Here is a 21,458-nt window from a genome sequence, read left to right as displayed (position 1 = left end):
GGGGGGGGGCTGGGAAAGAGGAATGGATTGGGAGTTTGGGGTTGGTAGATGCAAACTATTATATTTAGAAAGGATAAACAACAAGGTCCTATTGTATAGCACAGGGAATTATATTCAATCTCCTGGGATAAATCATACCTATTTGCAGGGTAGGAATAGAGACATAGACATAGAGAATGGACGTGTAGACAAAGTGGGGGAAGGGGAGGGTGGGACGAGTTGGGAGATTAGGTTTGACATAAGTACACTACCATGTGTAAAAAAGATGGCTAGTGGGAACCTGCTGTATAGCACAGGGAACTCAGCTGTGTGCTCTGTGATGACCTAGGTGGGGACGGAAGAGAGGGGCAGGAGGTCCAAGAGGGAGGGGATACAGGTGTACATATAGCTGATTCACTTCATTGTACAGCAGAAACTAACACAACATTGTAAAGAAATTTTACTCCAATAACAAAAATGGGACACACTAGCCCCTTTTCAAGTGCCACTACCCACACATTGGAGGTGCAGATAAAAAATAATATCCCAGAGCCCTGAACCAAGATAGCAGAGTAGAAGGACATGCTTTCACTCCCTCTTGTGAGAACACCAGAATCACAACTAGCTGCTGGAAAATCATCCACAGAAGGACACTGGAACTCACTAAAAAAGATACCCCACATCCAAAGACAAAGGAGAAGCCACAGTCAGATGGTAGGAGGGGCACAATCACAGTAAAATCAAATCCCATAACTGCTGGGTGTGTGACTCACAGACTGGAGAACAGTTATACCACAGAAGTCCAGCCACTGGAGTGAAGGTTCTGAGCCCCACATCAGGCTTCTCAACCTGGGGGTCCGGAAACAGGAGGAGGAATTCCTAGAGAATTAGACTTTGAAGCCTAGTGAGATTTGACTGCAGGACTTTGACAGGACTGGGGGAAACAGAGACTTCACTCTTGGAAAGCACACACAAAACAGTGTGCACGTCGGGACCCAGGGGAAGGAGCAGTGACCCCAGGGGAGACTGAACCAGACCTACCTGCTAGTGTTGGAGGGTCTCCTGCAGAGATGGGGGGTGGCTGTGGCTCACCGCAAGAACAAGGACACTGGCAGCAGAAGTTCCAGGGAGTACTCCTTAGTGTGAGCCCTCCCCAAGTCAGCATTAGCCCCACCAAAGAGCCCAGGTAGGCTCCAGTGTTGGATTGCCTCAGGCCAAACAACCAACAGGGAGGGAGGCCAGCCCCACACATCAGGAGTCAAGCGGATTAAAGTTTTACTGTGCTCTGCCCACCAGAGCAACAGTCAGCTCTACCCACCACCAGTCCCTCCCATCAGGAAACTTGCAGAAGCCTCATAGATAGCCACATCCACCAGAGGGCAGAGAGCACAAGCAAGAAGAATTATAATCCTGCAGCCTGTGGAACAAAAACCACATTCACAGAAAGACAGGCAAGAAGAAAAGGCAGAGGGCTATGTACCAGATGAAAGAACAAGATACAACCCCAGAAAAACAACTAAATGAAGTGGAGATCGGCAACCTTGAGAAAAAGAATTCAGAATAATGATAGTGAAGATGATCCAGGACCTCAGAAAAAGAATGGAGGCAAAGATCGAGGAGATGAAAAAAATGTTACAAAGACAAGGAAGAATTAAAGAACAAACAAACAGAGATGAACAATACAATAACTGAAATGAAAGCTACACTAGAAGGAATCAGTAGCAGAATAACTGAGGCAGAAGAACGGATAAGTGACCTGGAAGACAGAATGGTGGAATTCACTTCTGTGGAACAGAATAAAGAAAGAAGAATGAAAAGAAGTGAAGACAGCCTAAGAGACATCTGGGACAACATTAAATGCAACAACATTCGCATTAGAGGGGTCCCAAAAGGAGGAGAGAGAGAGAAAGGACCCGAGAAAACATTTGAAGAGATTATAGTCAACAACTTCCCTAACATGGGAAAGGAAATAGCCATCCAAGTCCAGGAAGCACAGAGAATCCCATACAGGATAAACCCAAGGAGAAACATGCTGAGAAACATAGTAATCAAATTGGCAAAAATTAAAGACAAAGAAAAATTATTGAAAGCAACAAGGGAAAAACAACAAATAACATAGAAGTGAACTCCCATAAGGTTTACAGCTCATTTCTCAGCAGAAACAATAGAAGCCAGAGGCAGTGGCATGATATACTTAAAGTGATGAAAGGGAAGAACCTACAATCAAGATTACTCTACCTGGCAAGGATCTCATTCAGATTCGATGGAGAAATCAAAAGTTTTACAGATAAGCAAAAGCTAAGAGAATTCAGCACCACCAAACCAGCTCTACAACAAATGCTAAAAGAACTTTTCTAAGTGGAAAACACAAGAGAAGAAAAGGACCTACAAAAACAAACATATAAAAATTAAGAAAATGGTCATAGGAACATACATATCAATATTTACCTTAACCGTGACTGGATTAAATGCTCCAACCAAAAGACACAGGCTTGCTGAATAGATACAAAAACAAGACCCATATATATGCTGTCTACAAGAGACCCACTTCAGACCTATGGACACATACAGACTGAAAGTGAGGGGATGGAAAAAGATATTCCATGCAAATGGAAATCAAAAGAAAGCTGGAGTAGCAATACTCATATCAGATAAAATAGACTTTAAAATAAAGAATGTTAAAAGAGACAATGAAGGACACTACATAATGATCAGGGGATCAATCCAAGAAGAAGATATAACAATTATAAATATATATGCACCCAACATAGGAGCACCTCAATACATAAAGCAACTGCTAACAGCTCTAAAAGAGGAAATCGACAGTAACACAATAATAGTGAGGAACCTTAACACCTCACTTACACCAATGGACAGATCATCCAAAATGAAAATAAATAAGGAAACAGAAGCTTTAAATGACACAATAAACCAGATAGATTTAACTGATATTTACAGGACATTCCATCCAAAAACAGCAGATTACACTTTCTTCTCAAGTGCGCACGGAACATTCTCCAGGATAGATCACATCTTGGGTCACAGATAAAGCCTCAGTAAACTTCATAAAATTGAAATCATATCAAGCATCTTTTCTGAACACAACGCTATGAGATTAGAAATGAATTATAAGGAATAAAACACAAACACATGGAGCCTAAACAATACGTTACTAAATAACCAAGAGATCACTGAAGAAATCAAAGAGGAAATCAAAAACTACTTACAGACAAATGACAATGAAAACATGACGATCCAAAACCTATGGGATGCAGCAAAAGCAGTTCTAAGAGGGAAGTTAATAGTTATACAAACCTACCTCAAGAAACAAGAAAAATCTCAAATAAACAATCCAGCATTACACCTAAAGGAACTAAAGAAAGAAAAACAAACAAAACCCAAAGTTAGCAGAAGGAAAGAAATCATTAAGAACAGAGAAGAAATAAATGATATAGAAACAAAGAAAACAATAACAAAGATCAATAAAACTAAAAGCTGATTCTTTGAGAAGATAAACAAAATTGATAAACCATTAGCCAGGCTCATCAAGAAAATGAGGGAGAGGACTCAAATCAATAAAATTAGAAATGAAAACAGAGAAGTTACAAACGACACCACAGGAATACAAAGCATCCTACGAGACTACTACAAGCAACTCTATGCCAATAAAAAGGGCAACCTAGAAGAAATGGACAAATTTGTAGAAAGGTATAACCTTCCAAGACTGAACCAGGAAGAAATAGAAAATATGAACAGACCAATCACAAGTAATGAAATTGAAACTGTGATTAAAAATCTTCCAACAAACAAAAGTCCAGGACCAGATGGCTTCACAGGTGAATTTTATCAAACATTTAGAGAAGAGCTAACACCCATCCTTCTCAAACTCTTCCAAAAAATTGCAGAGGAAGGAACACTCCAAAACTCATGCTATGAGGCCACCATCACCCTGATACCAAAACCAGACAAAGATACTATAAAAAAAGAGAATTACAGACAAATATCACTGATGAAGATACATACAAAAATCCTCAGCAAAACACTAGCAAACGGAATCCAACAACACATTAAAAGGTTCATACACCTTGATCAAGTGAGATTTATCCCAGGGATGAAAGGATTCTTCAATATATGCAAATCAATCAATGTGCTATACCATATTAACAAATTGAAGAATAAAAACCATATGATCATCTCAATAGATGCAGAAAAATCTTTTGAAAATATTCAACACCCATTTATGATAAAAACTCTCCAGACACTGAGTATAGAGGAAACCTACCTCAACATAATAAAGGCCATATATGACAAACTCAGAGCAAACATCATTCTCAATGGTGAAAAACTGAAAGCGTTTCCTCTAAGATCACAAACAACGCAAGGATGTCCACTCTTACCACTATTATTCAACATAGTTTTGGAAGTCCTAGCCACGGCAATCAGAGAAGAAAAAGAAATAAAAGGAATACAGATTGGAAAAGAAGAAGTAAAACTGTCACTGTTTGCAGATGACATGACACTATACATAGAGAATCCTAAAGATACCACCACAAAACTATGAGAGCTAATCAGTGAATTTGGTAGAGTTGCAAGTTAGAAAATTAGTGCACAGCAATCTCTTGCATTCCTATGCACTAATGATGAAAAGTCTAAAAGAGAAATTATGGAAACACTCGCATTTACCACTGCAACAAAAAGAATAAAATACCTAGGAATAAACGTACCTAGGGAGACAAAAGACCTGTATGCAGAAAACTATAAGACACTGATGAAAGAGATTAAAGATGATACAAAAGATGGAGAGATATACATGTTCTTGGATTGGAAGAATCAATATTCTGAAAATGACTATACCACCCAAAACAATTTACAGATTCAATGCAATCCCTATCAAATTACCAATGGCATTTTTTAAGGAACTAGAACAAGAAGTCTTAAAATTTGGATGGAGACACAAAAGACCCCGAGTAGCCAAAGCAGTCTTGAGGGAAAAAAAATTGAGCTGGAGGAATGAGACTCCCTGACATCAGACTATACTACAAAGCTACAGTAATCAAGACAATATGGTACTGGCACAAAAACAGAAACATAGATCAATGGAAAAAGACAGAAAGCCCAGAGGTAAACCCATGCACCTATGGTCAACTAATCTATGACAAAGGAGGCTACAATATACAATGGAGAAAAGACAGTCTATTCAATAAGTGGTGCTGGGAAAACTGGACAGCTACATGTTAAAGAATGAAATCAGAACACTCCCTAACACCATACAGAAAAGTAAACTCAAAATGGTTAGAGACCTAAATGTAAGACTGGACACTCTAAAACTCTTAGAGGAAAACATAGGCAGAACAGTCTTTGACATAAATCACAGCAAGATTTTTTTTGATCCACCTCCTAAAGTAATGGAAATAAAAACAAAAATAAACAAATAGGACCCAATGAAACTTAAAAGCTTTTGCACAGAAAAGGAAACCATAAACAAGGCAAGAAGACAACCCTCAGAATGGGAGAAAATATTTGCAAATATTTTTGAATCATTGGACAAAGAATCTCCAAAATATATAAACAGTCATGCAGCTCAATATTAAAAAAACAAACAACCCAATCCAAAAATGGGCAGAAGACCAAAATAGACATTTCTCCAAAGAAGACATTCAGATGGCCAAGAAGCACATGAAAAGCTGCTCAACATCACTAATTATTAGAGAAATGCAAATCAAAACTACAATGAGTTACCACCTCACACCAGTTAGAATTGGCATCATCAGAAAATCTACAAACAACAAATGCTGGAGAGGATGTGGAGAAAAGGGAACCCTCTTGCACTGTTGGTGGGAATGTAAGTTGATACAGCCACTATGGAGAACAGTATGGAGGTTCCTTAAAAAACTAAAAATAAAATTACCATATGATCCACCAATTCCACTACTGGGCATATACCCAGAGAAAAACCATAATTCAGAGAGACACATGCACCCCAATGTTCATTGCAGCACTATTTACAATAACCAGGTCATGGAAGCAACCTAAATGCCCATCGACAGATGAATGGATAAAGAAGATGTGGTACATATATATATTGTAATATTACTCAGCCATAAAAAGGAATGAAATTGGGTCATTTGTAGAGACGTGGATGGATCTAGAGACTATCATACAGAGTGAAGTAAGTCAGAAAGAGAAAAATAAATATCATATATTAATGCTTACATATGGAACCTAGTAAAATGGTAGAGATGAACTGGTTTGCAGGGCAGAAATTGAGACACAGATGTAGAGAACAAAGGTCTGGACACCAAGGGGGAGACCAGTCGGGGGGGTGGTGGTGGTGGTGTGATGAACTGGGAGATTGGGTTTGACATGTATACACTGATGTGTATAAAACTGATGACTAATAAGAACCTGTTGTATAAAAAAATAAATAAAATTTAAGAAAAAAAAAACATTATCACAGAAAGCCCTGTTAGATAGCACTGATGCTTCACATGTTTGTCTATTTCATCAGTGAAGGCAGTGCTCTCTGTGATTGGATTTTTCAAGAAAGTTATTCCAACTTTATGTTTAAAAAAAAGGAAAATAAAAAATCATAATGAAAAAGAATATTAAAATAGAATGTCTGTATTTGTATAACTGAGTCACTGCTGTACAGCAGAGATTGGCACAACATTGTAAATCAACTATACTCTAATTTAAAAAAATTTTTTTTAATAACCCATTTTGTATTTAAAGTCTCTTCAGAGTTCCCCTTTCCTCTTCCAGGTTCAACAACCTAATGCTTTCAATGGTTCAGTGTCTGACTTGGTTGTGAATCCTTCACCATCCTAGATCACCTAATTATGCTAAACTCCTAGGACTGGGCATTGCACTTCTGGAAACTTGAAAGAGAAAAATCATGCTCCAGAAGATAAGTGAAACTGAAGACTCCACCCAGTACTGCCCTGTTGATCACTGTCCATGTGCTGCCTGCATTTCTCCAAGGGCCAAGCTAGAGACTAAAGTGAAAACGAAGTGAACTTCCCCAGGGAAGTGCTCCCCATGGAAGTGAACAATTTCCCCATGTATTCTACAATACTGTCCTTCATGTAAAGAGTGGGGAGGGGTGGGGAGACTGTAGAGGAAGGGTCAGGTGGGCAAGAGTGGATCTAGCCCCTAACAAAGAGGACGAGGACGAACAGCCAGTTGAAATAAGAACCCCAGGGGGTCTGTGTTGCAGTTCATCCCTTTGAGGCCAAAGCACAGAGCATCAACTTCAAGCCCACTCACAAGTTACCAACCCTCTCTTTCCCACAAAACTAAAGTATTTAACATTCCTTGTCATTTTCTTTTAGATATACATGTACAAGCACATACTTTTGACAGGAGAAAGAGAGAGACAGCAATATTGAAGAAGAGAAGTTCCATTGTTCTGTTGCTTCTAAAGTAAATGATGGAAAATTATAAGCTAATTTACATATGGGAGATTAGCAGAGTATCCCTTTATTCCTATTAATATATTTTCTCTTCCTAATTATAAAGATTTGAATCTTTTTAAAACAACTTTATACAAAACATTTGTGTGGATATAAGAACTGCATGTTAAATGCTAATTCTGGATGAGTTATTTGCATAATCTCCCAAAGGAGCTAAATTGCTTGTATTTAATAATAAATAGAGAGTTTAAAAGGATTGTGGATATCTTGAGAGAATGTGAAACATGAAACAGAGAAAAAATTTGCTTCTATTTTAAGATATGGACTGTTTTTAACCACTTTGAATTTAAAACTACTTGCCGCCCTCTAGGGAAAACTTGTCCTAACTTTTCGATAAGCTTAATATTTCAAGGCTCCGACAACATAACAATTCAAATACATTGAAGGTGAAGGGCTAATATGTTTTAAAATGAACAGGATAATTTTCAAAAGATAATAAACTGCATCTAAAATAGTTCTACATTTGGAAAGTGGAGACTTTTGAAGACTGTAGATTCTGTGTATGACAACAAAATGGAGAGAATTGTAGAAGTTATCCAGAGAATTCAGGGAGAATCAAAATTCATGAAGAAAGAAAAGATGGGAGACTTTTCTTTAAAGAATGTGATTTGACAGTGTTATGACTCAGCAGTTGTTATTTCTGCAGGTGAGCAGGAAAAACATGTTAGGCAGGTAAAACACATGAAATAACAGATGCTAAATATATCTAATTTTGATTTGATGTTTATGCTTTTTGAAGTCAAGAACCAGTCTCCGTGGCATTCAATACAGTAGACCATTCATCTTTCTCCTCCTCCTCTCCTCAACTCTTTGTTTTCTTGGTTTTCCTTCTGTCTCTTTGCCAATTCCTCTTCGGACTCTTTTGCAGACGGCTCTCTCTCTCTTTGACCTCTCATTCAGTCCTAAACCCTCTTTCCTTTTCTCTTATACCCCTCTCTGTTGGTGATCTTTTCAGTTTCCATGGCTTTCAATTCTATATCTATGCCTCAAATACCAAATTTACATCCTAAAACCTGTCCTCTGAGTCCTGGTTTACAGATGCTTGTCAGCCTCCTCGTTTAGATGTCTGCCCGCATCTCAAATGCAGCAAATCAGTTTAAAACTACACTCTCGATGTGGCCCACCACCCATGTCTCCCCAGTCTTCTCCACTTCAGCAACTAGCACCACATCCACCCAGTCTAGCTGCTTGATATCAACACACTTTCTCTGTCATTTCATTGAAAAAGCATGTCAAATCCTTTCACTGGTCTTCATTTTCACCACTGCCACCATAGTCTAAGTCACCATCTCACGTAGTCTATTTTGTTGGCTTCTCTGCTGGCTACTGACACTCATGTCTCCTCCAACCAGTTTTTTCTCCAACCAGCTTTTCCCACAACAACAACAAAAAGTAATCATTATATGTCATTAATTATTACCAGCTGCCTTTCCTTAGAATTAACAAGCAGATTCTATAGCTACTGTAAAATAGCTACTCTGGGTTGGCACAAGTCTGACCTGGTCTATGAACATGTCACTTTTCTATTAAAACCCTGTCAGCGGCTTCCTATTACATAAGAATAAAATATAAACTCCTGATAATGGTGTTATATACCAAATGTTTGTATCCCCCCAAAATTCATATGTTGAAATCCTAACCCCTAACATGATGGTGTTAGGAGGTGGGGACTTTGGGCGGTAATTAGGTCATGAGGTTGGAACCCTCATGAATGGGATTAGAGCCCTTCTAAAAGAGACCCCAAAAGCTTTCTCACCCCCTTCTGTCATGTGAAGACACGGTGAGAAGATGGCCATTTGTCATTCAAGAAGCTGACCCTCACCAGACACTAAACCTTCTGGCACCTTGATCTTGGTCTTCCCAGCCTCCAGAACCATGAGAAATAAATGTTTGTTGTTTAAGCCACCCAGTCTATGGTATTCTGTTATAGCAGCCCAAATGGACTAAGACAAATGGTCTACAAAGATCTCACGTGATCTAGCCCTTGCCTATCTGACAAAATTCATCTCCTGCCCATCTACCTTTCTCACTTTCCTCCACCCACACTGACCTTTCAACCCCTCAGATGTTCTGTGTTTTTTCCAGTCTCAGAGACTTTACACATGCTGTTCCTTTACTGAGAATAGCCTGTCCCCTACTTTTTATGTAACTGACACTTTCAATTCTCAACTTAAATGGCACTCCCTCAAAGGTCTTCCCTGCCTACCAGTCCTGAGTAAGCCCTTCTCTACAATGTACCGTGTATCACTCTACCCTCTTTGTTTCTTTCAAAGCACTGATCATAAATTGTATTTTATATTTTTTTAATTTACTTGTGCATTGACATCCTCTTCTACTAGACTGCTAATACCCTAAGGACAGGGATTGTACATGTTTTATTATCTAAAGAGCTTAGTACAGTACCTGTCACAACCTAGGCCTTCAATAAATATTTGTAGAATGAGTGAAGAGTAAATCAGTGAGCTGAGGGCAATTACAGAGATAATGTTTTCTATAAAAATTTTTGGTGAGTGAGCAAAACTAGTCAGCTGCTCGGTATCTGAAAACTCAGTGGTGGATGGCTGTAGTTTGCTACCTGAAAACTTGATATATACTTTCGACACAGCGATCTTTCCATGTCTGGAGAATATTAAAAGTTTTGGGAAGTAGCCTTTCAAAATGTCAAGTGCCTATTGTATTGAGGTTTTTAATGTTTTCAAATGATTTAAGCTAATTTGCATTCTCATTACTTATTCCCCAAACACTTGCATGGCCTGAAGGAATAGAGTCAAGCCCAAGAAATGAAGACACAAGGACAGCACACAGAGACTGAAGTGGGCCATCTGTGCCAGTCTCAGATTTCCCTGAGAGGAGAGGTAGAAACACCACGGCCAGGTGACTCTGGAGTAGAATTACTCACCAGTGTGGGTTCAGACCAAGTGGCTTGAACTCTGAGAGTATGTGATTCAATGACTCTCAACATAGTCAATGAGTTGATATAGCTCCTTGGACTTCTATGCTATTTTCTCTGTTCCAGTAAAGTTTTTCCTTGAGTTTTAAATATTGCTTCTGTAGTTACCTAATAATTACCTATGCAAGGATGATGTAAAATCCTTGGCAATTCCAAAAAAATGTTTTGCAACCTGCCAGGGAATAGCCTCTGCCCTGCTGATTCCACTGAGTGACATTTCAAAGCTGATTACTTAGTCCTATTCAGATAGATATCCCACTGCAATCAACATCCTTCTTGTGTTTACCTCAATAGGGATTTTGCCTTAATAAGAAATATAGAATTGGGTTCTTAGTGATAATTATGATAATAATTTTCAAAGGACAAGTCTTTCCCTTAATAAATAATCCTTCTCTAAGAGCAAGCATCCTTGAATCTTATCTCTGCTGTTTTTCAAATGAACATTCTTAAAAATCAGTTTTGATACTTGAGACTTATGCAAGGATAAGTGGAACTCATAAATGACAGATTCTGTTTTCATGTGGCTATAGATGTTTTTCTAATGCCAACAGTATGGGGAAAATAAACAAATTTGTTTATTAAGGTCCTCTCTAATCTTTCACTGGCAAAGATAACCTCAGATTCATATTAAATAAATATTTCACCATTGTCCTAAATTAATTAATTAAAATCAACAGAGGCTGCCATATCAGCATATTGTTATCATTGGAGTTTAATACAAGGCAGGCAATGTTTGGATGGCTTGAGGCTATTTAGCACCTCCTATTTCCATCCATTATCCCCATCCATCTCCAATAATATATAATTAAGTAAAAAGAGAGCATTTGTTAGTGTTTAATTCTTCAGCCCTCCCTTAAATTAACACTGCTGCCTCGAAGCTGTTCATATGTGGGAATTATGGACCCATCAGTGAAGACAGCAATATAGTGAGTTAGCTAAGACCATGTAAAGGTTCTGAAGGAATACGTGTAAAGTGGAATACGTGTAAAGTAAAATACGTGGCCAGGAGGCAGTGGGAGTCTGTACAGGATTCTCATAACACTGTCTCTGCACCATCACAGTTCAAGGCAGATGCCTGCATTTCATTGTTACAATGGTGAGAACACTGAACAAAGAGTTGAGCAAGCAGGAATCTAACTCAGTTATGCCACTAGTAGCTGTGGATCCTTACCCAAGACTTCAATTTCCTCATTTTTAAAATTGAATGCATTGTATTTCTGCTCCTGGGAACATAGAGTAAACATCATTTCCCTGTTTTTCATATAAAATAAAACTTTAAAACCCTGAACATTTTATATAAAACACGTAGGATGTCACTGAAAGGTAGAGAGAAGAAGGCAGACAAACAAGAGACTTTGGGACATGAGACAAAACATGGTGGTGGGTTCTCTAAGTTTTCTTTTAACTTCATATATCCAGACCTGGAGCTGAAGAAGCCAACAATATGAGAATGCCAATGGAGGCAAGGAAAAAAGCCACAACAAAACCTGCTTTCTCTAGCCAAGCAATAAAAAAAAGGGCAACCCATCAAGACAGAAAACAATAAAAGCCAAGCACCATAGAAAAGGTTGTGGCCCTACTCCACTCATGCTGGCAAAGACTGAGTGGAGTGAGGAGCTGGGACTTGCACTCACACACACTATAGCAAAGTGCCCCAACACCGCTACTAAGGGGATATCTGAGAAGGCCAAGCAGGAAGATGGAATATTTACCCCTGCTGACCAGTAATGAGCCCCCTCTCTTACACAATATTCCTGGAGACCATGTGAGAGTCTGTAGTTCCACCCCAGTCCAGCAATAATTAGGCACTCCTCCTCCTCCCTGTTTGGGCAGTGTCAGAAGAAGTCTAAGGAAGTGTGAGGACTTTCACCATCAACCAGCAGTAACAAGGCCATCTCCACTGTGATATCAGTGGAGATCGCAGCTGAGCTGAAAGTCCCACTCATCCAGCGAAATGAGGATCCCTCCGACCAGGTGTCAACCGAGCCTGGATGGCCACACAGGCTACCTCTATCTGGCATTAACAAGGAAGTGCCCTCCTCTTTCCCCAAAAGAACAAGTGTGTCAGAGAAAGAGAGTTAGAATAAGAGGAGTAAATAAGATCCAGAGTCTATAACAAAACAAAAAAATATTCAGGTTTCCACTGAAAATTACTCGTCATACCAAGAACAAGGAAGATCTTAAAATGAATTTTAAAAGACTATTGATAAATGTCAATGCTGAAATGGCAGAGATGTTAGAATTATCTGACAAAGATTTTAAAGTAGCCATCAAAAAATGCTTCAGTGAATGATTACAAACACTCTTGAAACTTTTGAAAAATAGAAAGCCTCAACAAAGAACTAGAAGATATAAAAAAGAACCAAATGGAAATTTTAGAACTGCAAAATACAATCACTGAAATAAAGTGGACAAAACAGCAGAAAAGAGGTGACAGAGTAAAGAATCAATGAACTGGAAGATAAAACAATAAAAATTACCCAATTTGAACAAACAGAGAGGAAATAAGCTAAAAAAATACAATGAACAGAGCCTCAGACACCTGGGGGACTATAACAAAAGATCTAACATTTGAGTCCTCCAAGTCCTAGAGGAGAGAAGAAAACGATGAGATTAAAAAAGTACTCAAAGAAATAATGATTGGAAACTGCCTAAATTTGGCAAGAGACATAAAACTACAGATTGAAGAAGCCCAAACAGGAAAAACTCTATGAAATCCATGACAAGACACATCATCATTAAACTTCTAAAAGCTAAAGACAAAGACAAAATCCTGAAAGCAGCCAGATAAAATAACACATTATCAATGAGGGAAAATAATTCAATGACAGTGGATTGCTCATCAGAAATCAGGAAGGTCAGAGGAAAGTGGAAATCGAAAAATACAATGAACAGAATGAAAAGGAAAACACAACATAAAAGTTTTGTGTGACACTCCTAAAGCAATGCTGAAAGGGAAATTTATAACACTAAAATCTCTGTTAATAAAGAAGAACATTCTCAAATCAGTAATTTAACATCCCACCTCAAGAGCCTGGAATAAAGAGAGCAAAGTAAATCCGAATCAAGCAGAAGGAAAGAAATAATAAAGAACATAAGTTGGTGAAATTCAAAACAGAAAAACAATAGAGAAAATCAATGGAACAAAGAGCTGGTTCTTTAAAAAGATCAGTAACATTGGTGAACCTTTATTATGACTGACAAAGAAAAAGAGAGAGAAGAAAAATTATCCATATCAAGACTGAAACAGAAGCTATCACTAAAAACCCCACAGACATCAAAAGATAATAAGGGAATGTTCATCAACAAATGAATGGATAAAGAAGATATGGCATATACATACAATGGAATACTATTCAGCCATAAAAAAGAATGGAATTTTGCCATTTGCAACAACATGGATGGACTTGGAAGGTATTATGCTTAGAGAAATAAGTCAGACAGAGAAAGACAAATACTGTGTGATATCACTTACACGTAGAATCACAAACTAATGAATATAACAAAAAAGAAACACACTCACAGATATAGAAAACAAATTTGTGGTTACCAGTGGGGAGAAGGTAGGGGGAGGGGAAAGATAGGTGTAGGGGATTAAGAGGTGCAAGCTACTATGTATAAAATAAACAAGCTACAAGGATATATCATACAGAATAGGGAATATAGCTGATGTTTTATAATAACTATAAATGGAGTATAACCTTTAAAAATTGTGAATTACTATGTTGTACACCTGAAACATATAATATTGTAAATCAACTACACCTCAATAAAAAAAGAGAAAAGAAAAATAAATAAACATTTACCACCCCCACCCTGAAAAATAGCTCACCCTTGAACAACATGGGTTTGAAGTGTGCAGGTCCACTTATGCATGGAATTTTTTCAATTGTAAATACTACAGTACTACACAATACGCAATAGGTTGAATATGCTGATGTGGAATCATGGATATGGAGGGCCAATTATAGGTTATACATGGACTTTTGACTGCATGGAGAGTTGGTGCTCCTAACCCCCATGCTGTTCACAGGTCAACAGTACTAAAAACAGCTCTACACAAATATATTTGACAACTTAGAGAAATGGACAGATTCCTCAAAAATCACAGATTACTACAAGTCATCCAATATGAAATAGATAATGTGAATTGCCCTAAAGCTATTAAGGATATTGAATTCATAATTTTTTTAATTACCAAAAAAGAACTCTGATCTTCGATGATTCTACTGGAGAATTCTACCAAATGCTTAAAAAAAAAAATTATCACCAATTCTACACACAAGCTCCTCCAGAAAATAGAATACCAAAGGATAGCTCCCAATTCATTTTATGAACTAGTATTACTCTGATACCAAAGCCAGACAAAGACAGTAAAAAATAAGAAAACTGTACAACAGTACAACAATATGCCTCATGCATATAGATGCAAAATCTTTAACAAAATATTGGCAAATAGAATTCAGCAATATATTTAAAAAAAGAATTATATACTATGAGCAAGTGAGATTTATTCCATGGATGCAAGACAGTTCCAATACTTGAAAACTATTCAATGTAATCAATTTGACATAATCTACTATATTAAAAAAAGAAGAAAAAATAACATGATAAAATCAATCAATGCAGAGCAACCATTCAAAAAACTTCATGAAAAATAAGAATAAGGGGAATTTACACAACTTGATAAAGAAGATCTACAAAAAAACCCTACAGCTAACCTTATGCTTAATGATACATGGCAAGGATATCTGCTTTCACCAATGTTATTCAACGTAGTGCTGTAATTTCTAGCCAGTTAAATAAGGCGAGAAAAGGAAATATGAGACATACAGATCAGAAAAGAAGAAATAGAACTGTCCCTATGACAGAAGACATGATTGACTTTGTAGAAAATTTCAAATTCTACCAAAAAAATCTCATAGAACTGATAGGTGAATGCAGCAATGTGACAAGATACAAGATCTACATACGAAACTTGATTTTTTTTTATATACTAGCAATGAACATATGAATACTGAAAAACACAACACTTGTACAATAGCTTTACAAAATCCTTATGTGTAAATCTAACAAGACATGCATAGGATTTGTATGCTAAAACTACACAATGCTGATATAAGACATTAAGGATTTAAATAAGTCGATAGAAATACAGTGTTCAAAATCAAAAAAAAGAAAAAGAAAACACCAGGTACATAATAGAAACTATCTTATTAACATCCATGAACAGTAGTTTGATTCCTATAAAGTAATTGCATTTAAAAAAGAGGGATTTCCCTCATGATCCAGTGGCTAAGACTTCACCTTCCAATGCAGAGCGTGCGGGTTCAATACCTGGTGGGGAGCTAAGATCCCACATGCCTCATGGCCAAAAAACCAAAACATAAAACAGAAGCAATATTGTAACAAATTCAATAAAGACTTTAAAAATGGCCCACATCAAAAAAAAATCTTAAAAAAAAAAAGAACAAGAAATACAGTGTTCATGGATTAGAAGAGTCAACATAGTAAAGATATCAATTTTCCCTAAAGTGATATACAGGTTTGACACAACTCCTATAAAAATTCTAACAAGATTTTTTTGTGAGGAGATATATATATGTATGTATATATGTATATACACACACATACATATATATATCTCCTAAATTTTCTGTGGAAAGGCAGAGGAACTAGAATAGCTAAAACATTTTTGAAGAAAGAAGAATAAAATTGGTGGAATCAGTCTACTCGGTTTCAAGATGTATTACATAGCTACATCAATCAAGACTTTGTGGTATTGATGGAGGGGTAGACAAACAGAATAGAGAGCCCAGAAATAGATCCACAAAAATATGTCCTATAGATTTTTGACAAAGATGCAAAAGTAACACAATGGGAGACAGAAAGTCCATTCAACAAATAGTGCTAAGGAAAGTGGACATCATCTGTAGAAAAAAAAAAGACCCTTGGCCTAAGTATCACACCTTGTTCAAAAAAATTAACTCAAAAGGTATAACAGACAAATTTAAAGCTATAAAAATTTTAAGGAAAAAACTGAAAAATCTTGGATAACTAAGACTAAGCATAGACTTCTTTGAGTTGATGCCAAAATCATGATCCATAAAAGGAAAAATTGATAAATTAGGCTTCATCAAGGTTTTTAAATGTTTGCTTTGTGAAAGACCCTGTTAAGAAGATGAAAGGACAAATTACAGCCTGGCAGAAAATATTTTCAAATCACATATTCAACAGAGGGTTAGTATCTAAAATATATAAAGCACTCTCAAAACCAAAGAGCAAAATTCCTATTAGAAAATTGACAAAAGACATGGAGAATGCTTCCCTGGTGGCGCAGTGGTTGAGAGTCCGCCTGCCGATGCAGGGAACACGGGTTCGTGCCCTGGTCTGGGAAGATCCCACATGCCGCAGAGCGGCTGGGCCCATGAGCCATGGCTGCTGAGCCTGCGCGTCCGGAGCCTGTGCTCCACAATGGGAGAGGCCACAACAGTGAGAGGCCCGCGTACCGAAAAAAAAAAAAAGACATGGAGAGACATTTCACCAAACAGGATATAATGTGGCAAATAAACACATGAAGAGCTGTTCAACCTCATCTGCCATTAGAGAAATGCAAATTAAATGACAGTTAGATATCACTATATACCTATCAGAATCCCTAAAATAAAGAATAGTGATAATACCAAATGCTGGTGAAGATATGGAGAAACTGAGTCACGCATAATATTACTGGTGGGAATGTAAAATCGTACAGTCACTGTGGAAAACAGCTTAGCAGTTTCTTAATAAAGTAAAATAAACATGCAACTACCATATGTTCTCTAGTGGAGAACAGATTAGTGGTTGGCAGCCGTTAAGGAGAGGGTGATAGTGGAGGGGACGAGCGGTGAACCTATACAAAAGTAACATATAGAATACTTGTGGCAGCAGAAGTGTTCGGCATCTTAGTATTTTGATTGTGACATTGCATTATAGTTTTATAAGATGTTACAACGGGGAGAAACTGGATAAAGGGTACACAGGATTTCTCTGCATTTTTTCTTACAATGTGAATTTACGTTTATTCTGCATGTGAATAAACTGCATGTGAATTTACAATTATTTCAAAATAAAAAGTTTAACAAAAGAAGGTATCAGCTGGGTAGTTTCTCACATAACTTCTCAATTCTGAGGGACTGTCTCTCAGTTATCATTTTGGTTGAACGATTATAAATACACAGAATTGTAAACATAAGACACAAAGCTAATTTAAGCTAATACATTTTGGCATTTATGATTGAAGTAGAAATAGGTCACTAAGTTGAAAATTAATAGACTATATTCAGAATGGTAAATTCTTGCATATTTATCTCAGGTTGAGGATAGCAAATATAGGGTCAGCTTGTGAAATACTGTTTGGAATAACGCAAAAATGTCATGTTCATTTCATATAATCCTGCAAAAAGCCTGCAGAAAAAAATTCTATCACAGGCATGTGGCGTAGGGTTAGACTAAGAAAGAATGAAATGACAATTTCCCATTCTCCACAAAATGTCATTCTATTTTATTTTTATTTATTTATTTTTTTGCGGTACGTGGGCCTCTCACTGTTGTGGTCTCTCCCCTTGCGGAGCACAGGCTCCAGATGCACAGGGCCAGCAGCCATGGCTCACGGGCCCAGGCTCTCCGTGGCATGTGGGATCTTCCTGGACCTGGGCACGAACCCGTGTCCCCTGCATCGGCAGGCGGACTCTCAACCACTGCACCACCAGGGAAGCCCCCACAAAATGTCATTCTAAAGAAACACGAGGTTATATAAATACTGTGTTAATCTGGCAAAAGCAAAGATAAAACAAACTCTATACATCAAAACAATATAAAAATAAAACAACGACCTATTTCCACAGCATAGCTTTCCCTAAACATAATCCATCCACTCCTGACTGCACTCTTCTCTTTCATTAGCCCAGTTTGACTAGAGGGACTGAGGACCAAGGAGCTCACGATGCTCTCTGTCTAGGGCTGAACTGAGGTCAAGAATCGGCACTCAGGGTCAAGATTAATAGATAGAAAGTCAGGCAGGCAGTCTAACTGGTTTCAGCCCCAGACCCCAAAATGAGAGGCCAAGTCCAGATATGAGACAGCAGGTAAGAAACCAGGGGGAGCAGAAATTCCATCCAGAGCAGAAGAAGCTTGGAGAGACTCTCCACACCATCGGGGCAAAACCGAAGACACATTTACAAGGTGCCTGCACTTTCACTACAAGTGAGAGAACTGCTAAAGGTTCAGGTCAGTTCAGACACATTTATTCGACAGCTATTTACTAGGAACCTCCCTGTGTGCCTGTGCCAGGCTTTGTGCTAAGTATTGAGGGAGCAAAGGCCTTTAAGTGCTTACAGTTCAGTCGAAGAGAGGGATAAGGTAGCAATGACCAGGACCTGTGAAATGATGGAGTAAGCACTGGGTGAGGTGGGTGCCCCCAAAGAGGCATTTCTGTTGATCTGTGGGTTTGTGATGGTAGAGGGATGGAGAGGGGGGCAGGCCAGAGAAACTGTTCCTGAGATCGTACCACCTGAACTGGATCTTGAAAGGATGCATGTGAAGGAGAGAAGGATTGGGAAAGAAATTTCAGGCAAAGGAAAGGAGAAGGAATCTGTATGAGACACTGAGGCTTGAAAAACTATGATGCCACAAGAAATTTCATTTCTGAAGAAATCGACCACATTGGGGACTTGGGGGACACTAAACAGAGACCCTGATGAGAGTGAGGCACAGAACCGAAAGCAAGGGCATTAAACTGCACAAAGAAAGGTGGATCTTCCAGCCCTACTCTTCACGCAGAATGCCAGCCTCTAGGCTCTTTCGCACGAGGGAGAGGTTCATTCAAACGTTAACGCATGGACATATATACACTACCAAAGGTAAGGTAGATAGCTAGTGGGAAGTAGCCGCACAGCACAGGGATATAAGTTCGGTGCTTTGTGACCGCCTGGAGGGGTGGGATGTGGAGGGAGACGCAAGAGGGAAGAGATCTGGGAACATATGTATATGTATAACAGATTCACTTTGTTATAAAGCAGAAACTAACACACCATTGTAAAGCAATTATACCCCAATAAAGATGTTAAAAAAAAAAAGTTAACGACGTATGATTCTCTAGGGGATCTTGCTGAAACGCAGACTCTGATGCAGTAGCTTTGAGGATGGGCCTGAGATGCTGCATTTCTAACAGGCTCCTGGGATGATGCTGATTCTGCTAGTCCATAAACCACAGTATGAGCAGCAAGGGTTTAGAGCGCACTAGTCTCCAGAGTGGACATGGAAATGCTCCACTGGAGTGAGGGAAGGAAACGTCAAGACATATCTATAGTCTTTATCAAAAAAGTAGGAAATTAGGAGAAGGCTGTGGTGACGCAGCTCCGGAGGCCACAGCTGCGATGCTGGCTTTGGCCCCAGCAGCACCATGGTGACGCTCGCTGAGCTTCTCGTGCTCCTGGCCGCCCTCCTGGCCACGGTCTCGGGCTACTTCGTCAGCATCGATGCACACGCAGAGGAATGTTTCTTCAAACGGGTCACCTCGGGCACCAAGATGGGCCTCATCTTCGAGGTAGCTGAGGGCGGCTTCCTGGACATCAATGTGGAGGCTACAGGGCCTGAAAATAAAGGAATTTATAAGGGACACAGGGAGTCCAGTGGGAAATACACATTTGTTGCTCACATGGGTGGAACATATAAGTTTTGTTTTAGCAATAGGGTGTCCACCGTGACTCCAAAGATAGTGATGTACACCATTGATAATGGGGAGGCCCCCTAAGGACAAGACATGGAAACAGAAGCTCACCAGAGCAAGCTAGAAGAAATGATTAATGAGCTCGCAGTGGCAATAACAGCTGTAAAGCATGAACAGGGGAGTTTGGGAGAGAATACACAGAGCAATCAATGACAACACAAACAGCAGAGTGGTCCTTTGGTCCTTCTTTGAAGCTCTTGTTCTAGTTTCCATGACATTGGGACAGATCTACTACCTGAAGAGATTTTTTTGCAGTCCAGAGGGTTGTTTAAAAAGCCTTTTCCTGATGAGCCCAAACTCATAATTCACTGTTTACCAAACATCTTGGTCATAATAATGTCATTAGTTTCTACGTTTTTATTTTCTGAACTGCACACTCACAGCTTCTGTTTCTTTGTGATTAAGAGATATTGCGGGAAAACACTTTTTTAGGAAAGTTATAGTGAAATTTGACATGTGATTGGCATGATTTCATATTTGAATTCTGCCTTCATTATACAGGTCCTTCCAGAACTCAAGCACTGTAAGTGGAATATAGGTGTATAGTCCTTATTATATCTTCTTTCCTTTTGTTTTCATCATAAAATACAGTTTGTTCAGGATAGTACTTTACTAAAATGACTGCATTCTTGGGATCCCTTGTCCTGCAGTTCAAGTCATTAAAGATTCATTTTGTTGAGTCCTTATGAGAAACAACAATCTGAATCTTGACATTTTCTATCCAGCCTAATGGCAGAGCTCTGTGACTAGAATATGCTACCAGGTTGGTACTTTTATACCTTGTCTATCTTGTTTTTGCTTTAAAGATAAGACTTAAGCCAACAACCTTTTTCCCCTTATAGTTAACTTTGAACCCTAGAACTCAATCACCTCCACTTAAAATTGTTGACACAAGCAGCTAATGACCCTTGTTTTGGTTTCTGCCTAACCTTGTAAGAAGTATCTATTAAAGCCAATTCTCTGGGTGTTGCAGTGAACGATAGTTCTTTTTCTTTCTATGCTGGCACATCCACTTTCTCTACTCTTGGCACATAGGAGGTATGCGTTCAAGTAATTGGAAAACTCTGGATTTCTGACACCAAAGAGTTAAAAGCCTCTTGGATTTCTTTGCAGTGATATACAGCCACTGTTTTATTTTTGATCAGTGGCATTTGGCCACTGTTTAATTAGAGTACTGAACATTACTGTCAGTATTAGGGTTTCTGTTTTTGTTTTTCCTGGGTCTTTCTTTTATGGCACATGTGAATTTTGTTTTGTATAAAATAAAATGACTTTCTCTTGGTCTCTG

At 38.4% G+C, this 21,458-nt stretch overlaps 1 pseudogene; it reads left to right on the top strand.

Moving 5' to 3' along the window:
- Nucleotides 1-19,843: 19,843 nt before the first annotated feature.
- LOC112414650 (transmembrane emp24 domain-containing protein 2 pseudogene) lies at nt 19,844-20,474 on the top strand (annotated as a pseudogene).
- Nucleotides 20,475-21,458: the final 984 nt, after the last annotated feature.

The sequence above is a fragment of the Neophocaena asiaeorientalis genome, unplaced genomic scaffold (genome assembly GCF_003031525.2).
Source record: "Neophocaena asiaeorientalis asiaeorientalis breed wild unplaced genomic scaffold, Neophocaena_asiaeorientalis_V1.1 scaffold127, whole genome shotgun sequence".
Lineage (NCBI taxonomy): Eukaryota > Metazoa > Chordata > Mammalia > Artiodactyla > Phocoenidae > Neophocaena > Neophocaena asiaeorientalis.
This window is presented reverse-complemented; position numbering and strand designations above follow the sequence as displayed.